The 18,855-nt window shown below is 35.8% G+C and overlaps 1 long non-coding RNA gene across 9 annotated transcripts in view; it reads left to right on the top strand.

Annotated features, from left to right (window-relative positions):
• Positions 1 to 18,855, top strand: part of LOC138158837 (uncharacterized) — a 106,256-nt gene continuing 87,401 nt past the window's right edge. For 6 of the 9 annotated variants that reach the window (XR_011167749.1, XR_011167744.1, XR_011167746.1 and 3 more), the window contains exons 1-4: positions 1 to 471; positions 744 to 1,273; positions 3,898 to 4,014; positions 9,850 to 10,115. This is a non-coding gene — a long non-coding RNA (uncharacterized lncRNA). The remainder of the gene's footprint in view (positions 472 to 743; positions 1,274 to 3,897; positions 4,015 to 9,849; positions 10,116 to 18,855) is intronic. The other 3 variants (XR_011167745.1, XR_011167747.1, XR_011167748.1) reach the window with 2 other exon arrangements.

The following is an 18,855-nucleotide window of genomic DNA, read 5'->3' as shown; positions in this document are numbered from 1 at the left end:
CAGTAAGCGCCAAAGCAGTCTGTGCTGCGCGTAGTCAGTGGCAGCTTCAACAGATGTTCACCTGGAAGTGTCAGGGATAATAAGGCATGGAGAGGGTCCCTAAACCCAGTTTTCTGGGGGTGATGAGCTTTTGGTGTGGGTGCAAACGGTCGGAAAGCAACTTTATTCGCACTCAAGTTCAGAAACATTCCTCTTCAAAGCTGTTCCAAAGCCGAGAAACTGGTGTGTATGTTTTGCAGAAACAGGTCTTGAAAGAGTACAGTCTAAGGAGTTTATCCAGAGATATTTGTAATCTCTCCAAATGATAGCGCTGGCGTTGAGATCGCCACCAGGACACTGAATAGTATCTTCCTTCAGACAGGGATCGAGAAGAGGAAATACCACCACTGTGCAGCCAAGCTGTGCTGAGGACTGACTGAAAGGAACCGCTGTTCCAGATGTTGCCCTAGCCGGCTTTCGAAGTGTGAGCAGGTAATTCCGGGAAGAGTGACATTGTTAACAGAAAGCATCTAATTAACAATGACTTCATTTGATTGGAAGGATGAAAAAGCCTTTTTAAATCAATCCAGATTGACTGGCCTGAGCAGAGCCAATTTATGAATATGGAGGCCGAATGGGGTCTGCTTTCTTTCAAAGATGTCATTCGAGGGATAATAGCGTAGGTGAAGTCATTTGGTTACAGGGTGGAAACTTTTATAGGGCCTTCCTTGGGAATTTAATTCAGTGCTTCTTCATTTTATTAGGAACAGACCGACTCCATCAACTGGGCTCTCCCTGTTTAGAGACAAGACTGCTTGAAGCAATTAGGTTCACCAATTAGCATAGTTTTACTGACCCGGGCAACAGCAGCGCTGGCTTCTCAGATTATCCGCTTCTTCAAAGTCCCGGGAAAACGGAGGAAAACATGCTTTCCAGGTGTGCCGGGCAGGAGACGACCCTACAAACAGGTTAGCCACTCCGGTTCTGACAAAAAAGTTCTCTCACGAGTGATACCTTTTGATAGATGTGGCGGAAATATCTGGACATTTTTCTTCCCTTTCCTGACCAAGGACCTCACTCTAGTCGTTACTCATTTTGTTACTATATCTTACACCACCACCCCGCTCCCTCCCCTTCCCCCCACTCCACTTTGGTTATTATGTTTGGGCAGAATCCTTTCCAGGAAGATACATTTCCTGCCTCTCCTTTCCTTGCCCTGATGGTTCTGTGGAAAAGGCCAGGGCCCAGGGATAATTTGCGGCCTTCCTGCTTTGAAACCATGTTAGATATCAAGGTAAGGGAGCATGTCTGGGACTGGTGAGACTTCATGAGGCAAAGAAAGGGGTATGTGTTTGTGTGTGCAGTGGGGGCCGGGTGGGGACTTAGCCTGGGTTGTTACTTGCTTATTCTGATATGGCAAGAAACTCTCTTGATTCAGTCAGACCATAATGGTAGTAAGGCCACTAGCCATTAGTCTGACTCCTAAAGGGTTTCACACTATGTTGCCCTTTGGGCACCACCTTAATTCCAGAAGATATCAGAAGGGCCAAGTAAGCTGGCTAAGAAGCTTTGCTATGAACTGCAATGGGTATGCTTTCAGTAGACCAGAAAAATTTCTCGTTCTGGCCAGGCTCTCCTTCAGGCACCATTTCAGCCGAAAGGGGAACTTTGTATGTTGAGATCTGTCTTCTCTAACTTACATTGGTTATCTCTCTCTCCTATTCTTACCTAAGAATTTCACTAAATTAAATTTCTGACAGTTCATCAGTAGCAACTACTGTGAAATTCCCTTAACCTTATTAAATCAATAAATGCCAGATCCATGCATTGAATTAAAAAATGCATAAGCATGGCTAGGAATTGCAATCATATGGTCATGGCCCTTAGAATCAAACATGCTATTTAGAGATTGTCCAGTTAGCACTATTTAGATTTATCTTTCTTCTTTGGGCCAGGATCTGGACAAGGTTTGTCTGAGGCTTTGAAAATTCTTTCCCTCTGATTACTATTTACATTGAACTCCACAAATGAAGTATATGTTTGACAACAGCGATACAACGTGGATCATATATTTCTTGTCAATCACTGTTTTTCATCATGGGAATATACTGTCATTTAGAGCTCATTGTTCTGTGTAAAGATAATCCTCAGGGGTAGAACTGTATGCATGTGCTTGAACAGGCACATATGCAGACATTGCTATGATCTATGTTTACACTCATGAATATATTGTACTGTATAGACCTTGATGAAGATGCATTGATAGTGGTAACAATTTGGCAGTGTGTTCTCTCAGCAACAAAACAGATTAAAGGGTGTCTACCAGCATTAGTAAGTGAATTAAAGGATGAAGAAATTTTATAATCTAAAAAAATTATTTGTTTATTGAGCTTAATTTGCTCAAAAGAATTTACACTGTGTAGTAGAATGACATTTTTCAAGTCTTTAAACTTAGCACAGTACTTAGAAAGTCACACACTTTGAATTATTCCATTCTGTACATGAAAGGACCTCTCAAAGGTGACCTATCAGAAGCTAGTAAGTTAAGTTGTAGTCTGGCGGGCACATTTGTAGTTAGTCCTTACTGGAAAGCTTTGAGTGTATTAAACACTTGGAAATTGAATAGAAAAAATAACACAACATTTGTAGATATTTGCTCTTAGTTGCTAATGATGCTAATAATTAAAAAAAATTCACACCCTATTGATGTCAGCTGCAAAAGTAGTACAGAATTCTGAAGATGTAGCCTTGGGTTCACAACATTATGCAAGAAAAATCTTTATTTGATGAAATAGGCAATCAACTGAAATCTATCCTCTTTAAATAAACTGATTCCCCTGTATTTTCCCAGTATTGGTGTAAGTTGTTGTCTGTGATGTCCCTCAGGGCTCTTTCCTCTGCTCTCTGATTTGGTATATAAAAGCAGCTCTGAGTGATGGATTACTGTGCCACTGCAGCCTGTGAAGGATTAATTTGTTTCATTGATTTCTCTTTAGGCAGATTGCCAGAATTTGCTGCTTCCCACCTTTCCCCAAGACTTCCAGCAGTAATAGACAGTAATAGCCTAAGACAAATCAGCCTGTTCTTATAAAAATAGAAGCACGACATCCGAGAGTCCCAGGAAAGCTATGACAAACTTTTTATTGGTGCATTGGGAACCCATGAGTTGCACCATTTATTTTTATAAGTATTTATTTTTAAATTAAAAAAGAAACAATTTTGAATTGTTAAAAACTCCCTCACCTTAATATAACTTCAGGACATATTTATATAAAAACACTGATCATTAAGGAAAATAAAATTCACATAATAACATCTCCCAAAATATTCAGGCCTTGGTTAGTACAGAAGAAAGGGGGCACATCTGGCAGTCTTTTAAATTCTCTGTTTATCTGCTTTATTGACTAAGAATCCAATTTTTATGTCATATTTGAGGCCTTAAATGACATGTGAAGATAACTATTTTGAATTAATTTGTCTCTAAGTATTAAGAGCATATTTTATTCCAAAGGATTTTTAGGGACTCTGGACAAGCACTAGAAATGTCAGAACAGAAAGTCTTCAATCAATCAACATTTGTTAAATACCTACTTCGTGCCAAGCACTGTCCTGGGGATCATTCTAATACATATTCTATGGGCACATACTAGAGAGTTCCCTGCTTCCCCTTGTGTTCTGAAAGCAACAGTGGCTTAAAAAAAAACCAAACCCAACCAAATACTGATTCTTTCAGAAGTGTTTCCCCAACTACAGATGTGAAATAGGCCAGCATACAAATCTATTTGTTTCCCTTCTGTTGTGTTGAAAATTATATTGATTTAGTGTTCTCAAGTTATACTTTTTATGTAATTAGTGGTGTAGTAAAAACTAATATTGTCATGTGCTAATGTCTTTTCTTCCCCCCGTTGTTCTATGGAGCTGTTCCATGCAATATCAGCAAGTTTACACTTTTCTTGTGTTTTTCTGAAAGAGAAGAGGAACATCTGTTTCAATTATATATCTGCATCATAATTATAACAATTAAAGAGCTGCCATGTAAGTATACAGTAAATATAGTTTGCTGAATGACCCATACTTTTGTACTTGGAAAACTTGAGTGATTTTAGAGGCATTGAACCAAATTTGTTTTCATTGTCTTCTTGTTCTTGTTCTTTTTGTTCTTCTCCTCCTCCTCCTCCTCCTCCTCCTTGTTCTTCTTCTCCTCCTCCTCTTCCTCCTCCTCCTTCTTCATCCTCTTGTTGTTTTTCTTCTTCTTCCTCTTGTTCTCCTTGTTCTTCCTCTTGCTGTTGTTCTCCCTAGCTTTCATATAGAGTTTTAGAAAAATAATTCTTCTGTCTTAAGAACAAGGTACCTAATAACTGTTACATTCTATTTTATGGGAAAGACCTGACAATGAAAAGTTATATACACATGTCAGATTGTTCAATGTCGTTTGTGAAAGTGTTTTTCGAAGGGGGGCACACAGATTACAATTATCATCATCAGATACCTTCCCAAATTGACTTAATAACAATGGTAGAACAATATGATGAATTATTAAGAAGAACATCCAATTCACTTGGTATTATTCATGTCTTTTTTTTTTTTTTAGTTTTTATATCTTGCTCAGCTAAAGCATGGGAAAGACTCAGATACATTTCTTTGGTTTTTACTTATTTTACTTGCTTTGTCTTAACCCAACGCTAGCGTGTTTGTGTTTTAAACAACATAGGGGTATCTTGGAAGTCAAACAAAAGACTCTTACCATTGATTGACCTTAAAAAAGTTCTGGGAAACTAAAAAAAAAAGTTTCATTTTTTTTAGCCAGAACAGTCAATTTTTTCAAAGAGTCTGCAATAAGACCTCAGATATTGGTAGTTTTAAAATAACATAGAAAGGGGCAGCTAGGTGGTTCAGTGAATACAGCACTGGCCCTGAAGTCAGGAGGACCTGAGTTTGAATCTTGCCTCAGACACTTAACACTTTCTAGCCATGTGACCTCGGGCAAGTCACTTAACCCTAATTGCCCTGCCCTCCCCCCCCTCCAAAAAGCAAAATAAAAAAAATAACATAGAAAAATGGAATTTTAGCTCTAGCAGTGTCTCCTAATGAGTACTACCTAATGAATATAGTCCATTCCCTGGTTTGGAGAAGTCAAAACTTAGACATCGAGTAATAGCACTGGGACTAGACTCTGGTCTCTTGATTCTTAACCTGTTGTTCTTCTCACTGCCTGTCTACTATAGTTTAGATGAAGCCCCTGTTATTTTCATGTGTAGGTATAATAGACCCATATGACTTTGCAGCTAAGAAAGCTAGAAGAGAAAATCTTATTACTGAAGTATCTTCTCAGAAGGGACTTTCCCCTCCCCCTTCATACCATCGCACAGGAAGTTGGTATAAAGGTCATGAAGATAAGGAATTTATCCACATCCTGCTCAAATCACATTTCCTGGAGTTTTTCTGGAAAGAATGAACAACTTTACCGTCTTTGAGACATACTTGTCTCATAGCTCATTTTCTGGGGTCTTCAAAACAAGTGAACCTTAGAAGTAGAGGCAGAAAATGTCAAGTTAAAATGCTACCATAAATGTGAGTTATCATAGCAGTTTAAATACTATATTTAGTTAATAGTTAAATAGTCTAAACTATAGTTTAAAAATATTTCAATGGATCTGAAACTTTATGAAGATGGATATTCCTCTTGTGGGTGCCGGTCACGACTCATCCATGCCTTCTTCTTCTATATGATTTCATTTATGTTCTCATATTAATCCTCCATAGAGTGTATCCTTAATGTGCACCTTTGCTTAAAATTTAATTTTTGCTCTTTCTGATCACAGTTTCATGGCTATCTTTTATGCCAGCTGTTTAGAGGTTTGGGGGGGTGGTCATTTAATTTTAATTTATTTAAAAATTACCAAACATTAAATTTTTTCTCCCTCACATTTCTATGCACTCATTCAAAAGAAAGAAAGTCAGAAATTTGTATCATATAAGCATAGCCAAGCAAAACTTGGTTTCACTTTGGCCACATCCAACAATGCATTTCTTATTGTGTATATTAAACCATGGCCTCTCTGTCATAGGGTGGGTATAATATTATTTATACATTTTAAATACACCAGGAGAAATGTTGGGAATCAAACAGAAATGTCTTGGGTGACCTATAAAGATAAATTCTGCCTGATGCTTTGTATATTATTTGTTTTTGCATATACAGAATTGCAGAGTTGCAAGGGACCTTAAAAGCCACTCAGTTCCACCTGTATCGGGACAAGAGTCCTTTCTAAAACACCCCCCAACAGAGAGATCATCCAGCTTTCACTTAAAGACTTCTAGTGATGGAGAAACCACTGCTCCCAGAGTTGATGCATTTAATTTTTGGACAGTTAGGAAATGCTTTCATATGTCAAACTTAAATCTTCTTCTCTGAAACCTCCACTTGGTGATCTCAGCTCTATCCTCTGGGGTCCAATAAAACAAACCTAATTCTTCCCCCTTCCCCCTGTGCTATCCCCTATTCTTTTTCCATATTTCAGCCCTTCAACCATAAAAAGAAAGGCATAATGTATCCCTAAGAGAAGGGGTTCTTAATCCTTTTTGTGTCATAGACCCCTTAGCAATCTAATAAAACCTACGGACCTATTCTCAGAACAATTTTTTAAAATATGGATTACAAAAGAAATCAATTACATTGAAGTACAATGATCAAAATATATATTTTTTAAAAGCCCAATAATGTCACACACCCCAGGCTAAGGATCTTTCCTCCACATCTTTGCTTTTCTAGGTGAAACGTTTCTGGTCCATTCAGCTGATTCTCATATGACATCCTGGTCACCTTTCCCTGGAAGATCTCCAGGTTATAAATGTCCTTTCTAAAGTGTATTACTCTGAATTGAATACAATACTCTAGATATGAACAGAATGCCTCTCAGCGTAATCTAAGGTGGCACTAGTTTTTTGGGGGGCAGTCACATGTTTGAATTCCTTTCTGAATCTTCCATCATTTCTCAAATATTTTTCATCCTCAAATCTATTAGGGCATTAGGTTTCCCAGGATCTTTTGGGAATTGGTGCTATAGGCCTATAAAACTTTACTCAAATTAGCTATAGTGTTGTTCTAGAGATAGGTTTATTTAGTGGGCATAAAACACACACACACACATGCATTTATGAACATAAGTGATTACACATATACATAAACATATGGTAAATTATTAGCTTAGTAATGAACATACCAATTTATTAAATATGGCTCCTATTTAATTAAAACAGAATCCTTAACAATAATACTAGAAATATAAAACAATTATTCTTGGCAGAAAATTGAACAGTATTATCTTTCCTTGGCCCAGTGGGACAAGCTTCCACTTTGGCTTTTCTAGCAGATACTGAGAAAAAAGGAGGGGAAATTAGGAGAGCACAGCCAAATCTCCACTCCTCTGACCGACTCAGAAGAAGGGGAGAATTGGGGCATCCTTTCTGCTTGAAATCCAGCAGGCAAGAACAAAAGTAGGAGAGAAAAACCAGACCTGGATACTTCATTATGGCTTCTTAGAAAAGAAAAGACCGTTGATTCAGCCTGGTGGCACTTCTGGTGGTCCAGCTAGCAAGGAAGAGAAAGCCAGGAGAAGTCAAGAGCAAAACTTCCAGAGGCCTTACCTACTACTTCCAGTCAAACAAAATTGCACATCTCCAAGTCGTGTGTCTCCTCTAGATCTCAGCTTCACCCGCCATGAGTACCTATATTGGAAGTTTTGCCCAAGGAAGTAGTGCAACCTGACCTCATTATATGAATGGCACATTTTCTCCTCTATTCTAGTTCCCACAAGTATTCAGAAACCACATTTCTTTTTCAGGAGAATCCTGGAAAAGGAACAACAATGGAAAATTATTTCTTTAATCCCATGACCTTTTCAGGAATAGTCACATTGTTGGAGCTGGGTAGAGAGAGGGCAGATTATTCTATTTCTCTCACTCCCATTTAGATGTCAGCTGCCATACATGGAATTACCAACTATGGATGTAGCAAAAGAGACAGCTATAGGATGCTGGTTCTTGGGAGTTTTTATCAGAATAGTTTCAAGGAAAGTGAATTGAGGGTTTTGTGATAATATCACACTATTTATTAATATTGAACTTGCAGTCCACTAAATTCCTCAAATAATTTTCTGATACCCTCCCCATGCCCACCTCCATCTTGTATTTGGGAATTTGCTTTTGGGGATCCATTTCCTATTCTCATTTTCTAGATTTCAAGTTCAAACTCCTTGAGTGCACAGATAGAATCATCATAAGAATGACAATGGGAATTCACATTGATAAAGCAATTTAAGCTTTAGGACTTTCCTCATAACAACTTTGCAAAAGTAGATATTCTTATTTGTCTTTATATCCTCCAGAATGCCTAGGACAGTGTGTTCTTTGCACATAGTAGGCACTCAGTAAACATTTTTGAATTACATAAAATTGCATTATATTGAATATATAATATTTAATATATGTATATACATACCTACCACCAGGTTTAATTTCTGGTTAAAGAGTGTATACACACACACACACACACACACATACACACATAGTATGATGGTAAGAACACTGATTTTGGGAATCTGAGAAACTGACTGAAACCTCACCAATGCCACTCTCTACTTCAGTGATCTTGGGTGAATCACATCATATTCCTGGGTCTCAGTTTCCTTATCTGTAAAATGAAGGGGGAGTTCGATAAAATGATCTTTAAAGTCTTCTTCAGCCCCAAGCCTGTTCAGTCTTATGTATTTACATATCATAATGAGTGAAGCAGTGGGACATAGTAGATTAAGTGTTGGACTCAGAGTCAGGAAGACCTGATTCATGTTGGTTGATGTTTAAGTTCATAATATAAAAAAAAATTAAATTAATATGATGAAGAAAGAAAGGAGATGCTAATATATAAGGAAGTGTTTGAATCCTGCCTGTGACACTTACTAGCTGAGTTACCAAGTACAAGTCATTTGACCTCTCTGAGTCTCAGTTTCCTCTTTTGTAAAATAAGGATAATGATAACTTTACAGAGTTGTGAAGTTAATTGGAATAATGTGAGTAAAGTCCTTTTGTTATTCAGTTGTGTCTGACTCTTCATGACCCTGTGGACCTTACTATCCATGGAATTTTCTTGGTAAAGATACTGGAAAAGAGTGCCATTTCCTTCTCTGGGTGGAGTAAGGCAAACAGAGGTTAAGTGACTTGCCCAGGGTCACACAGCTAGTAAGTGTCTGAGGTTGGATTTGAACTTAGGTGTTCCTGACTCCAGGCCCAGTGCTCTATCCACTGAACCACCTGGCTATCTAGTAAAGAGTTTTACAGTCTTCAAAGAACTTTCATTATTATCATCATCCACATTTCTAGAGAGTTTTAAGATTTCACAAAGGACCCTCTTCACACAATATCTTCTATGATATACATAGTGTAGACATCATCATTCCTCTTTTACATCTGAGAAATTGAAGTTCTGCATGCTTAAAAGACAGTCCTGTGTGATGGGTAGTGTGTACAAAAGCTTGAGGTCAAACTATCTCCTGATAAACCCAGTTTTTGCTTTGTTTTGCCTGTCATGTGTGTATCTCTATGAATATCTCTATTTGCATATGTCAGTCAAATTAATATCTCACTTTTTCCTCTTTTTTTTTAATCTGTGGTCAGATCATAAATGGCTTCTCATTGAACTAATTGTATTTCTTATGTCAGATTTTATTTTTAGCTACAAACTGTTACCAGGACATCAAAGTAAAGAGAACAGCTACGGAACAGTATGGCAATACATTCTTAAAATCTCTCCAGAGAAAGGCCCTGTTCTAAAAACAGCAACTTGGAATTACATGTGTGTACTTTCTCTTTCAGATTTTTACTCTGAAAAATTTAATTCATTCTTAGTCCAGATGAGTAAGCTTGAGTCATAATGTTCAAGCTGCACAATGGAAAAGGAGCCCTGTCAGTGGAGGCTAGGGATTTACAAACTGCTGTAAAATCATGACTTCTCCCTAACTGATGTTTCAAGACCAGAGAATTGATTTGATAAATTAACTACTTGCGTACTTCTGAAAGCTGAGGCTTGGAAGACTATAAAGTACAAATCCTTGTCTGCAGAAAAGCTGAAGCTACTAAAGGTAACTTTATCAATGTTCGAGTATTCTCAAGGTGACTATATTCTAACTACCAAACCAGAGAATCAACTTTATTCTGAAGAATTTGGGCCAAATTATCTTATACGCTCGGTAGGACTAGCCTTGGGTAAAAAAATATCCGTAGAGTTTGAGGCAAGAAAGAAAGGCTACAAGGAAGATTAATCAGCTTCAAGGATTCCATCACCTCTTCATTTCGGCACTTCCCTATTGCCTGACATGCAGTTTCCTTATTGGCCATGTGTCCTTTTTCATTAATTTTACATTTCTATTTAGATGGAATTCTCTCTGTCTCTGTCTATTTGTCTGTCTCTGTCTCTGTCTATTTGTCTGTCTCTGTCTATTTGTCTGTCTCTGTCTCTCTCTGTCTCTATTTGTCTGTCTCTGTCTCTGTCTCTGTCTCTATTTGTCTGTCTCTGTCTCTGTCTATTTGTCTGTCTCTGTCTCTGTCTATTTGTCTGTCTCTGTCTCTTTGTCTGTCTCTGGCTCTCTCTCTGTGTGTCTCTTTCTCTCGGTCTCTATCTCTCTCTGTTTGTATGAAAACCTTGAATGGAAAACTTTGCCTACTTTTTATCTCTGGAAAACATCTATAGCCTATGTATGATAGAGTTTGTAACCTAATGATACATGATGATAACCTAATGATATAACCTGATGAGTTACATAGTTGCTACTCAGTAAAGTGGATATAGTTTAAAACAAACTGGCCAGTGATGAATATTTTTATTGCCTGTTCAAAAGCTGAACATAGAACACAATGGTAAGAAGTCAAGATTTGAATGAGTAAACCAGCAGGGAAAAATAAAAGTAATCTTTAGTGGGGCCCTACTGAGATTCCATAAAGTTATTACAGACGGTGATAAGGTTCTTAACCCGGAGTTCACAGATGCCCAAGATGTCTGTAGCTAGATTTCAGGCCCCCCTCCCACCCCATGTTCTGTGATTGCTAGTTCTCAAACAGAATACTCCACCTCTTGACTCTGGGCTCCTCATGCCTGGGATGCTCTCCCTCCTCATTTTATTCTTTCTCATCTGTCTTCCTTCATATTGGTCAAGAATCCCACCTTCTGTAAGAAGCCTCTGCTAATCCTTCTTAATTCTATCATCTTCCCTCTTGACTATTTCTATTTATCCTATAAAGGCTTTGTTGTACATAGTGGTTTGCATGTTTTATCTGCCATTAGACAGTGGTCTTTCTTTATGTCCCCAGAATTTAGCACGGTGCCTGGTACACAGTAGGCACTTAATAAATGTTTATTGACTGACTAGATGGAAAAAATTTCAACTTTATTTTCAATAACCTCTAACTGAAATTTAGCATTTTCTTCAATTATGAATTTTTAAAAAGCCATGATTCTGAGGTGTCCAAAGCTTTCACCAAATTGCCAGGTGTTCATGCCATTAAAAAAAAGAGGTTAAGAAAAACTATGTATTAACTCACTCTTCTAGTTAACATGGCTAGCTTTTCACAAAATTGGTATAGTCTAAATAGGAACCACGTCAGGATGTGGTAAAAAGACATATTTTTGCTACTAGATACTATCGGGATTATAATTTAAGTATCCTCATTATTTTTAATCTATTTTTACTGACTTCACTTTGGACGAAGTGGAGTTTAGATAATCAAATCAAACGGGGCATTGGCTTTTCATTTTCTTTTGTTTCATCCAGGAAACAATTTTCATCTATTACTTTAGAACAAGTCTGCCATTGGGTATAAGGAGAGAGTTTTTCTCTGCCAATATTAGATTATCATACAGTAAAGCTTGCTCATACTTTTCTATGTAGTATTTTTAATCCCAAACTCTTCTCATTTTGCTTATATGAAGAATTTATTTCCAGGAAAACCTTTTTCTTTCCAGGAGATCAGGCTTATTATTCTTGAGATGAAATCAATCAACCAACCGATTAATATTTATTAAGTGCTTATTATCACTGGATTCCATACTATGGAGAGTAGTCAAAGTAACAGTTGTGCCTACTGTCAAGAACATTTAGAAAGTAAGATCCTTGAAATTAGGTATTGTTTCATTTTTTGTATTTGCATCCCTAATTCTTAGCACATAGTAGGTGTCTAATAAATGGTGGTGGATTGATTAATTGGCATAATAATTTAAAGCTGTACAGATATAACCATTTGATATTGAACTAACTGGATATCTTTCTCTAAATATATTAATTCATATGCTTTTTACAATATGGCTGAATTAGGACTGCCCCAACAAGGGGCAGCTAGGTGGCACAGGAGGACCTGAGTTCAAATTCAGCCTCAGACACATGATACTTACAGCTGTGACCTTGGGCAAGTCATTTAACCCCAATTGCTCTACTTTATCCCTCCAAAAGAAAAAGAAAATGAAAACACATCCTAACTGTCCTTTATGGGGGCAAATATTAGCATCTTCTTTCTATCTTCATTGTATTAATTTTTAATTATGAATTTAAACACCAACAAATATGAATTTTTGTAATACAAAGAACAGAAAATAAGGATTATATGTGAAACTATGGAATTCTCTTACATCTATTTTTTTATTTAAAGTGTATAGTAAGTTGAACGTGACAGTGACAGTATCGCTCTGTTCATTTCTGCTCCCTTTTCAACTTTCTCGTACTTTCTTCCATGTACTTGTTAAAAAAAAAATTGTTTCACTGATGTTATTTTCTTTCTTTTCTTCTTTTCTTTGCATCAATATCACTCAGCAAATTCTCTCCCCAATTCTTCCTCCTCCTCCCCCTCCCCCCACCATAGAAGGCTTCTATTATAATAAATAGGTACAGGGAGCAAAACTATGCCATAAGTTGGTTGCATCTCTAGATTATCACCTCTCAACCAAGAGGTGAGAAACATATTCTATCCTCAGTTTTCTGAAGTCATGCTTGGTCATTGCATTGGTCACAGTTCTTAAGTTTTTTGAGTTGTTTTCCTTTATGCTATTGTAATCATTCTTCTTCTGTTGCTAACTTCATAGTGATCAATTATACTGGTCTTTTTAAAGTTTCTTTGACTTTCTATGCTTTCATTTCTTTTTCTTATTTCTTATGGATCAATAATATCCTATCACAATTGTATGCTATATTTTGTTCAGTTATTCCCCAACTGATAAGACCCACTACATTTTCCATTGTTTTACTACAACAAAAATGCTGCTATAAATATATATATTTTTAAATATAGTCCTTTCACTTTATCTATGATCTCACTTAGTTGTCTCCAATTCTAAAAGCAATGATTTTGTTTGTATGTGAACTTTGCAAATTTATGTAGCCAAATTTATCCACTTTTTTTCTCCTGTGATCCTCTAACATTTGTGTGGTTAGTAACTCTTTCCCTTTTCTTAGTTGTAAAAAAATCTTCTTCTCTGTTCCTTTGATTTGATCTGACCTTTTATTCTCATAACCATATCGTATGAGATGTTGGTCTATATCTAATTTCTGCCAAACTGTTTTTCAGTTTCCCCAACATATTGTATCTATTAGTGAGTCTATACCTAGTAGTAGAATCTTTTGGGTTGATTGAAAATTGTGTTAACATGTTTTGTTTTTGCAAACATAATGTGTTCCACTGATCAACTTTTAATTTACAAAGGTTTTTTTTTTTTTTGGTTTTTTTTTTTGCCTTTTGGAGGGGGAAGGGCAGGGCAATTGGGTTTAAGTGACTCAAGGCCACACGGCTAGTAAGTATTAAGTGTATGAGGCTGGATTTTAACTCAGGTCCTCCTGACTCCAGGGCCTATGATCTATTCACTGTGCCACCTAGCAGTCCTTAATTTATTAAGTTTTGACTATGATTACTGTGCAATTTACTGCATACTGTTTAGATATGGTGTTATGTCCCTTTCTTTTTAACTTTATTTCCATTATTACTGTGAAGTTCTTGACTATTTGCATTCTATATGAGTTTTGTTGTTTTTTTTTTTCTAATTTCATGAAATAACTTTTTGTTAGTTTGATTGGTTTGGCACTGAATCTCTAAACTAATTTTGGTAGTATTATCACTTTTATTATATTTGCATAGTCCAGTTGTGAATATGTAATATCTCTCCAATTGTTTAATCTGCATTTGTTTCTTTAAAGTGATTTATAGTTGCATATAACAGACTCTCCACATGGAAGACAGAACCAAAACATTTATTCAAACACCAGAAAGCCAAATCCCAACACTGGAAAGCCAAATCCAGTGTAGCAACAAAGACATCTATGCACAATAACAATGCAGAGGACATAGCCATCCCCAAGCCTTCCCCCTGCTAGGGACTTCCCAGAAATGAACACTCAGAGCTTGTTGCCTGGTTCTTCTCTCTCCCTCAGCTCTAACTGCTCTGACCAATTTCCTCCAGGTTCTGCCCTTCCTACTCCACCAATTCTGCAAGCTTCTCCCACCACAGCCTCATATGACTCAGACTTCCATGTGACCAGGCAGATCACATGGGCATATTAATGGATGGGAAAGATCTTCCCATCAAGCAAAAACACATTAACAATACATTTAAGCACTTGAAAGAAAAGTTAATTGAATTAAAGGAAGGAATTTAAAATGGCTAGTGGTGTCAATGTCAACTTTTAAGATAGTCAAATTTAATAAAAATGTAGGAATTAAAAATTAGTTAGATATCACTGTCCTTTGATAATTGCTAAATGGAAATGAAAAAGAATATGCATATTCTCAGCAGTTCATGACACCTTTATAAAAATTGTCCATATGCAAGGGTATTGAACTTTAACAAATGCAAAAAAGCAGAACTATTAAACATATAGTTACTGACCACAGCACAATAAAATGAATAATCAATAAATGGAAATTAATCTATAAAAGTACCTTTGTATAAAGGATTTAAATTTAAATGAAGACTAAAATAATTTAATCGTAAAGTATTGATAAATCAAAGAACACATCATAGAAACTATACATGATTTCATTAAAGAGAAAGACAGCAAACAATAAGACAACATTCCAAAACTTTTGGAATGCAGCCAAAGTTGTCCATAAGAGAAATTTTATATCTTTGAATTTTTTCATCAACAAAAGAGAGAAAGAACAAGTCAATAAACTGAGCATGCAGCTAAAAAAAGGAAAAGTAATTATTTAAACTAAATACAAAAACGAAAACTCTGAAAATCAGAATTAAAATAGTAAATAACAAAGCCCTTTTAAAAACAATACATAAAATTAGGTTACCCTTTCAAGCACAACCTGTGGGTTCACTATCCACCTTCATTGACCGATCCATCTCTAGCCCTAGGACATTCTCTGGGGACAAGACTTATTCCCATCTCATTTCCCTTGGGGCCTTCTCCAAAGAAATCAGGGCACCCACACCTCCTAACCATTATCCTATACATTGATCTGTTCCTGCTTGCTCTGAAGTAGGTCTTTTTGAGCCAAGTTAAACTTCTTGTATTCTCTGAATGTATTCTTCTTTACTGGTAGGATACTAGTTTGTGGAATTATGTACTTCATGTGTGCATGGGTGAGGGTGTGTATTTGCTATGCTGTTTGATTAAATGTCTTTTATTTTGATCTAATACATCCTTTGATCCATGGGTAAATATATCATTGGTGACCCAGTTAACATGGTTTTGCATGGCTGATACACACATTATTTTGAATGCAAGGTATTATTTTTTGGTTTTCCCTAATGTGCGAAGGGGTTTCCTGGGTGCCACATATCAATTCCAGCAAAACTTGCTGAAAATACCTCACTATGCTTATGGACAAGATGAAGAAATTCAGGCTATATATTTTCAGATTGATTTAATCATGGTTGAATAGATTGACCCAAAGTGTAGTCATCAATAAATTAATGTTAACAACTAGTAAGATCTCTAGTGAAACACTGCAATGAGCTGTCCTTGGCTCCATATTAGTCAATGTTTTTACTGATGAATGGTATAAAGAAATACATAGTATTATCATCTTTGCAGTGAATATAAAGCTAGGAAGAATAAGTTACACATTAGATAACAGAATGAGGTCCCAAAATATTTTTAACAGTCTAGAATTGTAGCCTCTAATCTTGAGGACTTACCCCTATCACTAAAAAAATTGAGCTCATATATAGGCATATATATTTATTTAGAAATTATATACATATACAACCATAATAATACATTTTGCATATGACAAAATGTACATGAAAATAGAAATAGAGATAACAAAATTGAAAGAAGTAATATTTTAAAAATTAGAAATAAAATTTTATTTGTTAATGATACAACATCCTCACTAAACTATCATTATGAGCAATGTGATTTCATATGTTTCATTATTTTAGATAAACTTTGTTGAACACTTTGTGATACTGTGATTTAAAGGTCTTATTCTGAGTTTAGTTTCCATCAGTACTTGACAGTCATAGCTGAAAAAGATACATAGATCCACTTGGAAAAAGTATATCCCATACCTGAGCACACTTATTGGCCCATGGCATTAATTTTTCAGTCCCATCCATTACATATGCAAAGGTTTTTGTTGAAATTTGGCTAGTACATTCTATGTTCATTTATTAGTTCTTTCAAATTAAGTGCATGGTGTTTCTTTTTATATTTTCAACAAATGGGTTTAGAACCCACTTATTCTTTTTGTTTGGAAAACTTATAAACAGGTTAAAATTATCCACATTTTTAAAGTGTGTAGGAATGAGCAGTTTTATAGATGATACACACATTTTAAAAAAGTTTTATTGATGTTTTGTTTTTACATTATAAACATTTTCAGATTATTCAGAGAGATTATATGGAGAGATTTTTTTTGTAACAAAGTAAAGTAGTTAACTAAAACTAATAAGTGATTTAATCTGAAAGTACTTGTGACATTCCACAGCTATAGTCCCCTCCACTTCTCTATTTAAAAACAATCAGAAGGAACCTGTTATCTCCCCCTCTCACTCTTTGTCCCATGGCGGGGGGGGGGGAGGAGAAAAGAAAACAAATTTCTTGTAACAAATCTATATAATCAAGCAAAAACAAATTCCCTCAACTGCCACTATGTATGTCTATGTCTATGTCTATATATACATATCATTCTGCACACCAAATCTGTCATGTCTCTGGGGACCAAGGTTTCATCATTAGTCACCTGGAAACATGAGTGATATTTTATCATTCAGAGTTCTTACAGTTTTCAAAATTTTTTTGTTTATGTGTTATTGTTGTATAAATTATCCTGGTTCTGCTCATTTCATTCTTCACCAGTTTGTAAAAGTCCTCAAAATTGTTTATTTTCATACTATTGATATTAGTGCATATTTTTCTTCCCAGTTCTACTCACTTCACTGTGCATCAGTTCATATGAGTCTTTCCATTCTTTTCAAAATCATCTATTTCTTCCTTGCTTACAGCACAATAATACTTCATCACATTCATATATCACAATTTGTTCAGCCCTTTCTTAACTGATGGATATTCTCTTAGTTTCCAACATTTTTGCTACCAAAAAAAAGAGTTCCCCAAAATATTTTTGTACATAAAGACCCTTTTCTTGTGTCTTTGATGTCTTTTGGGTATAAGCCTAGATGGGTCAAAGTTACTATTCAGTAACTTTTTTGTGTGTAATACCAGATTCCTTTCCAAAATTCTTGTACCCATCCACAGACACATCAATGTGTTTGTTTTCCTATATCCCTCTCAACATTCATTATTTTCATTTTTTTTGGGTCATCTTTGCCACTCTGAAGGCTTTGAAGAAGAATCTCTGAATCATTTTAATTTGCATTTTTCTAATTAGTAGTGATTTGGAACATTTTTTCATATGGCTATAGATAGCCTGGATGCTTACATTGTTTTTGGCACCAAAAGCTTAGCTTTTGAATGTCTTGTTGATTGTGATGGCTTCATGCTATCATTAGCTTATATCAGAATGCACAATATACACTTAGGACAAGGTTCATTGTTAATTATAGTGCATATAAATCCAAACTTCAAATAATTTTCTTGATAATTTTGAGTATTTTTAATCTGTTTTCTCAGATTTGATTAGGTCCTAATTGCTTTTAACACTTACTAATGGAGGTCTTGTTTTGAGAGCAGGGGGTATGTCAACTTTACTATTTTCTTGTTCTCTTATGCACACATTATTACTAATATATTTAATCCAAGGTATCTTTGTAGGATTAAAAAAAATTACATACACACTCAGGAAAGGTTAGTTTAGTAAGAACTAGATGATGTGATCTCTAAATACAAGCTAAAGACTTGTAAACTGCAATACTTTGAAGGGGGAAAGCAGACATGCATTCATTAAGTGCCTAATACACTACAGGCAATATGTATCCTTACAAGAACCTTGTAAGGTAGGTGCTATTATTATCCCAATTTTAACACTTGAGGAAACTGAGGCAGACAGAGGTCAAGTGACTTGCCTGATCTGAATGCAGATCTTCTTACCTTCATGCCCAGCACTCTATCCACTGTGCCACCTAGTTCCCCTTGAAAGTGAAAAGCACTACTAGTAGAAAACTAGTAGCAAAAGGATTATTTAATTCCTGCTTGGGAATACTGAATATAAAATGTGACCATCCGACATAGGGACTGGATGTGAATGAAAGTATTAATCCATTAATTGTTATCAAGGCTTAATTCATTTCCATTTTAAAATATAAATATAAATAGAAGGGTTATTGTTTTACAATAACATGTTGAATTAATAAGGTGAAAGTGGGGATAAATGTAAAGTTCTAAAATTTGGATTGAAAAAATCAGTACAAGATTGAGGAAATGTTGCTAG

The sequence above is a fragment of the Petaurus breviceps genome, unplaced genomic scaffold, assembly GCF_028583685.1.
Source record: "Petaurus breviceps papuanus isolate PSGF00001 unplaced genomic scaffold, PetGlider_PUasm1.0 175, whole genome shotgun sequence".
NCBI lineage: Eukaryota > Metazoa > Chordata > Mammalia > Diprotodontia > Petauridae > Petaurus > Petaurus breviceps.
Note: the sequence above shows the minus strand (reverse complement) of the source record. Positions and strands in the feature narration are given on the sequence as shown.